Genomic DNA, 12,719 nt, shown 5'->3' with positions numbered 1-12,719 from the left:
ACCATGACACGGGGTTACGGAAAGCGAGGCTGCGTAAAATGCGTCCAATGGTCTGCTTAGCGCGCTCGGCTTGTCCATTGGTCTGGGGGTGATAACCGGAGGAGAGACTGGCAGAAGCTCTGATGAGGCGACAAAACTCCTTCCAGAAAAGGGAGGAGAATTGAGGACCTCTATCAGACACGATATTCTCGGGGAGACCGTGAATCTTAAAAATATGCTCGACGACAATCTGGGCGGTCTCTCTCGCGGAGGGGAGTTTAGAAAGAGGGACAAAACGGGCTGCCTTAGAAAAGCGATCGATAACAGTGAGAATTACAGTATTTCCTCCCGAAGGAGGAAGCCCTGTAATAAAATCGAGAGCAATCTGAGACCAAGGATGCGACGGAACAGGTAAGGGTCTGAGGAGACCCGAGGGAGGTTTGTTGCTGACCTTGGTCTGAGCGCAAACGAAACAGGATGCTACAAAAAGACGGATATCGCGTTCTCGAGTGGGCCACCAGAATCTCTGTGAAACAGAGGCGATAGTACCTCTAACGCCTGGGTGCGCAAACAGTTTAGAGGAATGACCCCACTGGAGAACAGCGCGGAGTGCGGAAGAGGGCATAAATAGTAATCCCCTGGGGCAAAGACATGGCGTGATAGAATGGGCGAGGGCACGTCTTACAATTCGTTCAATACCCCAGACAGCCGCACCCACCACCAATCCTTGAGGCAGAATCCTCTCATCAGTGGGCACGGATTCGGGAGAGGCGAACTGACGAGAGAGCGCGTCAGGTTTTTGATTCTTGGAACCGGGGCGGTAGGAAATAGTGAAATCGAAACGCGCAAAGAAAAGAGACCAGCGTGCCTGACGAGCGTTAAGTCTCTTAGCAGAACGGATATATTCGAGGTTACGATGGTCAGTCCAGACTATGAACGGAACTGAAGATCCCTCCAGCCAGTGATGCCACTCCCCTAACGCAAGACGAATAGCCAAAAGCTCGCGGTTACCCACATTGTAATTACGCTCGGATGGAGGCAGGCGGTGTGAGAAGAACGCACAAGGATGGATTCTCTCGTCAGCGGGTGACCGCTGGGAGAGGATAGCCCCCACTCCCACCTCCGATGCGTTGACCTCCACAATAAATTGTCTAGACACGTCAGGAGAGATGAGAATAGGCGCGGAAGAAAACAAAAACTTAAGACGCTCAAAGGCCTTCTGCGCGGCATCACTCCAAACAAAACAGGTCTTAATAGAAGTAAGCGCGGTGAGGGGGGCTACCACCTGACTAAAGTTCAAAATAAACTGGCGATAGAAATTGCAGAAACCTAAGAAACGCTGAAGCTCGACGCGAGAGTCAGGAATAGGCCAGTCGGTGACCACGCGGACCTTAGCGGGGTCCATACTTATCCCCTGAGCGGAGATAACGGAACCGAGAAGGGTGACGGACTGGGCATGAAAGGTGCATTTCTCGGCTTTGATGAATAATTTGTTCTCCAACAGTCGTTGAAGGACCTGACGAACGTGCAACACATGAACTTGGAGAGAAGATGAGAAGATTAGTATATCGTCGAGATAAACGAAGACAAAAACATTAAGCATGTCACGGAGAACATCGTTGACTAGAGCTTGAAAAACTGCGGGAGGGTTAACAAGGCCGAAGGGAAGAACCCGATATTCAAAGTGACAGAGGGGGGTATTAAAAGCAGTCTTCCACTCGTCTCCCTCTTTAATGCGAACAAGGTGATAGGCATTGCGGAGATCTAGTTTTGTGAAGAACTGTGCCCCCTGCAGGATCTCAAAGGCGGATGACATAAGTGGCAAGGGATAACGGTTCTTAACAGTTATGTCATTTAAACCTCTGTAATCGATGCAGAGCCGTCCTTCTTCTTCACAAAAAAAACCCTGTGCCAGCAGGAGAGGAAGAGGAGACAATGGTACCTGCGTCCAATGATTCGGAGAGATACTTCTCTAGAGCCACGCACTCGGGAACTGAGAGGGAGTAAAGTCTCCCCCGGGGAGGGGTGGTGCCAGTAAGGAGCTCGATGCTGCAATAATAGGGTCGGTGCGGAAGAAGAGATGCGGCCCGGGAACGACTGAACACCGCTCGCAAATCGAAGTACTCCTCAGGGACTCCTGACAAATCACCCGGTTCCTCCTGAAAAACAGAAACAGAAGACACGGGAGGGACAGCAGACATCAAACACTTAACATGACAAGAAAGATTCCATGAAAGAATGGAGCCCATAGGCCAGTTAATTTGGGGGTTATGCTCAACGAGCCACGGATGGCCCAAAACAATGGGGTTATTCGGGGAGTGAAAAACCAAAAAGGAAATAGTCTCACGGTGATTGCCGGAAACGGTGAGACTCAAAGGAGCAGTAGCACGGTGCACCCTGGTGAGAACCCGACCATCCAAGGCAAAGACAGTAGAGGAATCTTGAAGATCGATGAGAGGAATACGGTGCTCAAGAGGCCATGCTTCGTCCACGAAATTCCCCTCAGAACCGGAGTCTAAGAGAGCTTGACAGGAGTTGGAGGAGTTGGACCAGGGCAGGTGTACTGGAAAGGTGGTGCGTGGGCGTGACGGAGGGTCCAGAGAAGATGCGATTACCAGTTACCCTCTCTCTACTGGTGAGCTTTGGCTTTTAACGGACAGCCGGTAACAAAGTGCTTGTCAGAGCCACAGTAAAGGCAGAGCTGATTGATGATGCGGCGCTGGCGCTCGGCAGCCAAGATGCGGATCCCGTCAAGCTGCATGGGCTACGGGGCTGCCATCGAAGCGGATGGAGAGCTGATCCCAGGAGGTAGAAAGGGTGTGGGCACCGTGTTGCGAGTGTGTCATCGCAGCTCGAAGCGCTTCTCAATGCGCAGCGCCAAGTCGATGAGAGGATCGAGGCGTGACGGGGCCTCGCGTGACAGAAGCTCATCCCTGATCTCAGCGTCCAGTCCCTCGATGAAACGCGCCACAAGCGCGGGCTCATTCCATCCACAGGTGGTGGAGAGAGTACGGAACTCCACGGAAAACTCCGCAATCGAACGCCCTCCCTGGAGGAGAGTGGACAGCACACGTGAAGCCTCGGGGCCGTGGACGGATCGGTCAAACACCCGTAACATCTCCTCCTTAAAATGGGTGTACTGGCTAACACAGTCTCCATCGGCATTCTACACAGCCGTTCCCCACTCACGAGCCCTTCCCTTGAGCAGAGAAATGATGTAGGCGATACGAGTGCGATCCTGGGCATAGGTGTTAGGCCGAAGCGAGAAGACAACCTCACATTGTGTTAGAAAAGACATACACTCTGTCTGCTCACCCGCATAGCAGGGGGGATTGTTCACACGGGGCTCAGCAGCGTCCGCAGCCTTGCAGGCCAAGGCCATGCGGAAAAGATGGAATTGTCTGGTTAGCTCGACCATTTGGGCGGCTAGGGTCTCGACAGCTTGAGGAGCAGCGGAAAGTTCCTCCTCGTGTTTGCCCAGCATGACTCCCTGGATCTCCACCGCGGTCTTGACAGGATGCTCATCTGCCGGGTTCATGGTGGTTGGATTATTCTGTCACGGAACAGAGAGAGAGAGAACCCAGGAGGCGAATGGCAAGTAAATCTTCTTTTAATAGAAATAAGGCAAAGCCGCAACTGCCGATAAACTGAGGCAGAGTACAGGGATAATTCCTGGTCGAAACAATAAGCCTAAGCGGCTGGTCCGGGAGGCCGGTGATCAGCGAGACAGGGCACAGGTGAGGCAGCGGACCCCTCATTACTCCTCACGGCAGACAACTGGGCGGAGAACAAGACAGGTAACAAAACAGTCCATACAAAACTCTCCAGACGCCTCGACAAGACTCAGACAGGACAAGACTATGGTCTGTAGGAAAAGCACAAAAAGCGTCAGTAACATCCAAAGGGGTTTGTAATAATCCAACAGGGAATGGAGAGAAACAGAGCTAGAAATAGAGAGCCTAATGATAGGAGATAGAGAGCAGGTGAGCGGAGGAGAACGAGGAACAGCTGAAGATGATGAGTAGAGATAAGTGAGCGCAAAGCAAAATAAAGAACCATCAGATGGAGACAAAGATAAAAAAGAGAAAGAACTGGGCTCATGGCAGAAAGGGTCTCCAAATGCATTTTGATTTTGACCTGTTATTTAAAGGTGAAGTCTGTACGATTTTCTTTTTTGTCAAAATACATTCCCTTAAGCCAATAGATGGGTTATTGACTAACATTCATGGGTTTATATCCCCCCAAAATTTTAAATGGGGGGTGAAATGCTCGTACATGTGGAAAGTGCAGTTTGATGACAGCATCGCATGTTGTTTACTTGATGTGCTTACACGCTGATAGCTAAGTTAACAACACAAGAGATATTTGAAGCAGTTTTACTCGTGCAGTTTGATGACAACATCGCATGTTGTTTACACGCCGATAGCTAAGTTAAAAACACAGAGATATTTGAAGCAGTTTTACTCACCGCCTGCGGTTCCAACACACGATCGTGACCCTTTTTCGTTGGGACTGCATTATCCTTGCATTATAACAATGTGCAAATCCGGAATCAAACTGGGCTTTGTTTGTAAAACAAGCATCTTCGAAATGAAGGGGAACAAACACAAACACTTGCACAACTCCGTTGATGCTCTGTAAAAATAAACTCCATCCACTGGTCCTTAATGCTGTTTCTCTTTTGGTAATCCGTGCAGGGTTGTCTTGCCCTGGCAACCAAAAACACACTTCTTTTGTGACATTCCGCGACGCTCTCGCTCTGGTCAGTGGATGTCTCGTCTCTGCTCTGCTATACGGGAGTGCGCGCTCTTCCGGCAGACGTGCCCGTAGGACCCATATAAGGAAATTCCGCTCCATCTAATGTCACACAGAGCCATACTCGAAAAAAACTTTCCGAAACTTGGGGGGCCAAGATGGCGTTCATCTGTGCAGACACGTTTTGAGCGTGTCGTCAGGCAATTAAGAGATTAACATGAAACTACTTCTGAAAACCCCGATATACTTGACTGATTAGTTGTTCTTCTTCTATTGTGTGGTTTGTCAGGCTCATATGGGTAAGAAAAGAAACAGGGATAAGGCTCAGGTTAATACAGAAATGGCGACTGACAAATGCAAAAGTGTCGACGAGATGGACACAGAAGAAGAATTTGTGACTACTTTTCCATGCACTCCGAGTAAAAGTCCACCGGGGAAAAAGGAGAAATTAAAGATGAACATTGATGTGAAAATTGATTCACTCATTAATGCTGTCGCTGAACTCACATCGAAATGTGACGGTACATTTCAGAGAGTCGAATCCATGGAGAGGGTCTTGGAAAATACAGCTTCTTCTATTACCTCTCTTTCTACCACCGTAAGTGAACTGTTATGTGAGAGCAGATCCCATAAAGAGAAGATTCTGAAACTCGAAAATAATGTTGCTACGCTACAGCAAGAAAATAAGCAACTGAAGGAGGCCTGTATGGGGATGCAGAACTACAAAAGAAGATGGGATCTCAGGATTTAGGAAATAATCCAGACAAGGAGAGTAACACACAAGATATTGTTATCAAGATCCTTTCCAAAGTATCTCCAAAGATTGTGCACAAACTTCCAGATGTTGTGGATTCAGTTCATAGACTGGGACAGAGAAGAGGTGATGGTCACCCCAGAGTGATAATTATTCAGTTCGCCATGCGTCTTTATCGAGATACAGTGTGGAGAGATGCTAAAGACAACCACTATCTGAAGGAAAACGGGCTACACATCAAAGAAGATCTGTCTTCGGAGGAACGAGCCGCAAGAAAAAAAGCATGGCCACTGGTGAAACGTGCGAGAGAAGAGGGCAAGAAGGCCGGCTTTCGTGGAGGATTTGCCCACATTGAAGGCATGCGCATCAGTGTTCCTGACATTACCTGAGCGGATGGTGCCCGTCAGCAGTTATGGATACATATCGGGATCAACGCAAGTGTTGTGATTGACGTAATGTTTCATGCTTTCTCAGTTTTCCACTTTCTCTAAAGGTACTTGTTCTATACTGGTTAGTTAATTAGTTTGTTATTACGGTTGACTACAAGTTTGGTAAGTTCAATTTAATTTCTTTAAATGTTCGAGGCATTCGTGATGCTGTTAAAAGAAAAGCTATATTTCTTTTTGGGAGACATACAGAAGCTCAAATACTTTTTTTTCAAGAGACTCATTCTTGTGACTCTGATTCGAATTTTTGGAAAGCCCAATGGGGAGATTATGCAATTTTTCGTCATGGATCCAATCACTCAGCAGGTGTCGCAATTTTCTTTAACAAATTCAAAGGCAAGGTTTTGGAGTCTATTCATTCAGATAATGGAAGATGGATTATACTGACTGTTAAACTGGACAATTCCACTTTAATAATTTGCAATGTCTATGGATTTAATGTTCGAGTACACAATTTAGAAATGTTTAAGAAGATTTGTGAAACAATAACAGGTTTAAAGAAGAAGTATAAGGATGGATATGTAATTATTGGGGGTGATTTCAACGATGCTCCAGACGATTCTGTTGACCGCTTTCCACCCAAACATAGTTCACGAATTTCAGACTTATTTGATTTTATAACTGACACATTACAAGTTTCTGATGTGTGGATATATTTGAATCCCAATTGTTGTGACTATACTTGGAATAATAGCACTTTTTCTTTAAAATCAAGAATAGATTACTGGTTGATTTCTAATAACTTAAACAAAAATTACTTGTGCCCCTCTATCAGATCACAAATTGATATCAGTCTTTTTTGATGGGTGTAAGAGTAGTATGATTCGTGGATGCTGGAAATTTAACAACCGTCTACTTTCTGACAATTATTTTGTGGAACAAGTTTAATTGATAGCAAATATTTTTGAAAATAATAATTTAAATTTTATTCAAAGGTGGGAGTTATTTAAATTTAAAGTCAGGGTAAGTGCTATGAAAAGAGGTAAAGAATTAAAGAAAAATTAACTTAGGAAGATTACAGAGATAACCGAGCAACTTAATACTTTAATCAAACAAAATACTTTATCTGAAGATGACAAGTCTAAATTATATCTTCTTAATTTAGAAATAGATAATCTATATATAGAACTAGCTAAAGGTGCTTATGTGAGATCAAGAGCCAAATGGTTTGAGGAGGGGGAAAGGTACTAGAAATACTAGTTATTTCTTTTCTCTTGAAAAAAGAAATTATACAAGAAACTCTATTTCATCTTTGAATATGAATGGAAGAATCTCTAATAATCCTTCAGATATAGCATATTTTCTGTATTCCTTTTATGAAAAACTTTATACTTCCCATTCAGACAATGATGATATTTCCAAAGCTGAAATCTCTAAAGCTCTTTTTTCAATGAAGAAAGGAAAATCCTCTGGAACAGATGGGTTAACTGTTGAATTTTATTGTGCCTTTTGGGATCTGATAGAAAACCCTTTATTGAGCATGTATAAAGAATGTTTAGAACAGAAAGAAATGAGCACAACAATGAAACAAGGTATAATCAGTTTAATTCCAAAACCAGACAAAGGCCCCTTGATCATTGACAACTGGAGACCAATAACATTATTAATCATTGATTATAAAATTTTAGCCTTAGTTTATGCAACTAGATTAAAGAGTGGTTTAAATAAGATAATAGGATAATCTCAAACTGGTTTTATGGTGAAACGACATATTAGTTCAAATATTAGGCTTATATTGGACCTGTTAGATTATAACCAATTTGTTAATTCAGATGCACTCATTTTATTTCTTGACTTTTATAAGGCATTTGACACAATTGATCACCAATTTTTATTACAGAGTTTACATGCATTTGGTTTTGGAAATAAATTCATTCCGACTGTTAAAATGTTTTACAAAGGCATTCATAGTTCTGTTATATTACAGAAAAACACTTCTATAAGATTCTCCATCAACAGAGGAGTGAGGCAGGATTGCCCATTTTCTCCATTTTTGTTTTTAATTGTTGTGGAACTATTAGCGATTAGTATAGTTAAAAATCCAAATTTACATGGTATAACATTATTTAATAGAGAAATAAAAATATCACAATTGGCTGATGATACAACTTTATTTCTAAAGGATAAGACTCAAATTAAGAATGCAATCAAATTAGTTAAAACTTTTTCTGATGCCTCAGGTCTCCAGTCAAATATTACAAAATGTGAAATTCTTCCAGTACATGATTCTTCTGAACAATCAATGTTTAAAATTCCAGTGAAAGAATGCGTTAAATATTTAGGAATTTATATATCGAAAAATTTGACAGTTAGACAGCATCTTAATTTTAATAACAAGATTAAGAAAACAAAAATAATTTTTGACAATTGGTTAAGAAGGGATTTATCTATTTTAGGCAGAATCTTATTAACAAAAGTAGAAGGTTTATCCAGATTCATTTTTCCTGGGCTGTCTTTATTTGTTCAAGATTCTACTGGTAAAGAAATTAATAGATTATTAGTTAATTTTTGCTGGAAAAATAAGCACCACCATCTTAAAACAAACTTATTTGTTGGAAAGAAATCTGAAGGAGGTTTTGAAATGCTGGATTATGTAGATATGAACAATACTTTTAAGATTAATTGGATCAAAAGGTGTGTTATTGATACTGATTCAATGTGGTCTTTTATTCCACACAATGTTTTTAAGAAGGTAGGCGGTCTTAAATTTCTGTTAACTTGCAATTTTGTACCATCTAAATTACCTATAAAACTGTCTAAATTCCATGAGCAAGCACTCTTGGCCTGGAAATTGTGCTTTGTACATAATTTTTCTCCTCACAGAATGAAAATATGGAACAACGAATTGATTACAGTTAAAGGCAAGAGTTTATTTTTTGAGAAATGGTTGGATCACTGATTAATGTATTTAAGTGATTTATTTGATTCATCTTTAAAAATTCACTCTTTTTTTGTCCAAATTCAACTTTCCTATAAAATTTTAAGAATTTTCTGTAGTAACCAAAGCTATTCCCTATGGACTTATTAATTTAATGTGCAGCCACCTGACTTATTATAAAGTTGAAAATAAAGATTATGATCTCCTTATAAATGGTAAATATATTTTTGATAAAAAATGTACTAACAAAGATATAAGACAAGTATTTAATGAACAAAAGAGAGTTACTCCAAGAGGGAAATTTTACTGGAATTCCATTTTAAGAGATGTTAATTGGAGAAAAGCATGGCTGCTCCCTTACAAATTTTGTATTTCTAACAAAGTAAGAGAAATTCACCTGAAGATTTTACACAAAATATATCCAACTAATATGTGGCTTTCTAATTTTATGGATATTGGGAAAGAATGTTCCTTTTGTAACAACTGTGAGAAATCTTTATATCATTTGTTTGTTGATTGCCAGAGTGTAAAGTCATTTTGGAAAGATTGTTTTTTTACTTTTTCAGTTAAAACTAATCTAATGATAACACTGAATGTGAAGGAAATTATTTGCTACTTTCAGAATGAGGATAAAAATATTCATAATTTTGTTAATTTTATTATCATGAATGGCAAATTTTTCATTCATAAATGTAGAGTGTCAAAATCTCCTCCTTTATACAAGGTTTTCTTTAACGAGCTCACTCTGTTAATGAAGTCTCTGAAAATTTTAAAAAATTCAAAAGCTATGTCTATTGTAAGATATTATGAATCTGTATTTGGCGTATTGTGAATGTCTCCTTTTATTTAATTTTTTTAATCATCTTTGGAGTTTCTGTTTTTTGATGCCTGTTTTTTTCTGTAATATTTTTTTGTACATATTTTCAATAACAAAAAAATAAAAATAAAAAAACTTTCCGAAACTTGTGACAAACCGGAAGGAGTATTTTTGGAACAGAAATGCTCCTTCAAACATACAACTCAATTTTTGAAACTTTGTCCATGTTTAATGTTTACTCTTTAACAGTGTAAAAAAACTCAGTATGCATGAAATAGCATTTCACCCCCCCCCCCCCTTTAAACATTATGCCTCCTATCAAAACACTCCAGTTATCAGTTTATAGGTTTGGTTACATAAGTGCAAGCCAAAATTAGAAGGCTTACAAAACTACACAGACACAAAAAGGTAAAACAAGAGTAAACGCTGGTGGTGCTTTTACAAGATTTGAGTTTCAGTCGACATGCTAAACTTTCTTTTTGACAGGTAAGCTAAACTCAAGTTTTTGCCACATGTTAGCTGTCTATCCCTAGATAAAATAGTAAGGTATTTTAGAGATAAGAATGATTGTAAGGACATGATGAGTATAAGAGCCGTTTACAATGGTTGTCTGAAAATATGCATTATTTTTGTAATTCCATTGACATTAGTAGCTCAGACACAGTATACTTGAAAGGGACATTAACTCACCAGCCATTGCAAATCCCCCTAGTCTTACAATTTTTATTTTTTATTTTTTTAACAAGTGAAAAAATCTACCAGTGCAGTTAAAACAAAATACACTCATATTAAATATGCTTTCCCCCCAAAATAAGTGTTGCCTCGTAACTTTTTTTTCTTTACTGTTTTCATGAAATTTTAACTAAATTAGACAAACATTTTTTTCTGTGTCTATGAAAAACGATTAAATATTGATTCCAGCAAATGTTTAATGATGTTCATATCTGGTGATAGGGAGGCCATGACAAGTGTTTGACGTCTTGGTATTGATAAACCACGTTTGCATTTGTTGTTAAACCATTTTTTTAAATTATTATTATTTACTAAACGATAACAATGTATAATGCTTGTGAACTTCCATTTATGAGATTATGTGAGAATGTGCTTAGTAGGTTAGTCCAAGCTTTAACAATAGCCCCCTCTTGTGTATAAATAATGTAAGTGCATTTCCAGACAAACATTTCAAAGAAGAATGAATGGCACTTACTGTAGTTGAGAGTTAATTCATTTAATTGTCATTGCTGGGTGGATTATTGTAGTATGTTACTAATTCCTTACTTGCAAAAATAATCCAACACATTACACATCATGTAATCAGACTACTTTTTAAATTACCTTTAGATTCTTACCTTACCTTAACATAACAATTACTTTTAAATACAAAGAAAAATAAAATACATTACATTTGTTGATTATTGCATGAAGTGCAGTAACATTCATTACACCAAGGTTTTGGCGAACCAGAACATGCAAGTTTAATAAAAATCTAATACTTAATGAAATAATACAAATGTAAAATTAAATAAATAATAAAAAAAACAACGATCAAAAAACAAACAAACAAACAACAACAACAACAACAGCTTACTGAAAAAAGCATCAACATTTTATTTGTTTACCTGCATGTTGTGATCATTAACCAATGTCAGAGAAAAGTGCAGTAAATACAAATGTATTATTATTAAATTATTATCTTAAAATCTCTAGAAGTAAATGTAGAGTAAATGTTGGCTGACAACAACAACAAAAAGTTTAAGAATCCTTGCATTACAAGTGAATAAAAAATGGATTAGCCTTCCTTTAGACAGTGGGTTATTTAACCAAGAAATAAATGTTCATCAATAGTTGATGCAGTGTTACAATGTTAAGAAACGTGATAGACATACAATCTGCTAATTATGTTACCTTGGTACAGATCATTTGGCCAAAGAAACATATATTTCTTTTCAAAAACAAAAAAATAAATAAATACAAAAACTGACTGTGAAAAAAAGAGGTTGTGATAATTAGAAACAATTAGATTAAATTGTTCACAACCTATTGATCAGACTGTATGTCTGATCTGTGGGATATTGTCAAACACTAACCTACAGTTCATGAACAACATTCTTATATATAATTCATAGTGACAATAAGCCACAATGATTGGGAATGCAGTTTATCTGGACCACTGTGGTTCAGTCTTGTGTGTCACAACCAGCCTCTCGAAAAAATGTCCTAATCACTGAGGTAAGTGTGAGTAGTTGTTGAGACATGACACAGGAGAACAATATAAAAACAAGCTCTATACAGTTACAGTAATTGCATACATCAAAGCAAGACAGGAATTTGAGAAGCACCAGTGATGTGCCATTTCAAGCAACTTCCATATCTGGCATTAGCAGAAATAAATTACTGATCTAGTTTGAGCTACACCTCCTACTTTGTTCATGAAGCTCAGCAAGATGTGTTGTCTTACATATTAATTGATGGAATAAATATATTCCTGTCACCCAGATGCACTTCAAACAGACGAATGTGAACATGTTTAGCCTCAGTTGTCAAATTTGACCTCTCAGTCATTTCATCTGAGCACTGATTCGGGTATGACCTGTGATGGACCTGTTCCAGTAATGCTGCAGGAGACCTCAGTAGTCTCCGTTATTGATTTTGGAAAAAGGGAGGGGGGAGGTTCACGGGTTGAGGCTCCAGCAGCCCCTCATCATCACTCCCAACAGCCCCTGTGGCATTAAGCTACCCACAGCGGGAGGTGAACACCCGCTCTCAGAGGAACCTGCCAAGACTATCAAAAAGAAGAAAAGGAGAGATTAAGGGTGAAAGAAAAAAAATGAGTGAATGAATGTGTGTGTGTGAGAGAGATAAAATGATAAGAGGAACAAAGGGATGGAGGAAAGGGAAAATCTTAGCATTTAGAAGTCCTGATCAGTCAGTCCCCTAAGGTGAATTTCTTAATGAGACGTTCACAAAAAGATACGGCAATGAAACAGAGGGAAATGTTTAATTCTTTCTTTCAAAAAAGTTTTGATTCAAGATGTGGGGTTGATTGTTTCTTTATGTTTTAATTTTCAGTGGGTGGCTGAGGAAGGCCAT

This window comes from Carassius auratus, chromosome 26 (genome assembly GCF_003368295.1).
Source record: "Carassius auratus strain Wakin chromosome 26, ASM336829v1, whole genome shotgun sequence".
NCBI lineage: Eukaryota > Metazoa > Chordata > Actinopteri > Cypriniformes > Cyprinidae > Carassius > Carassius auratus.
This window is presented reverse-complemented; position numbering follows the sequence as displayed.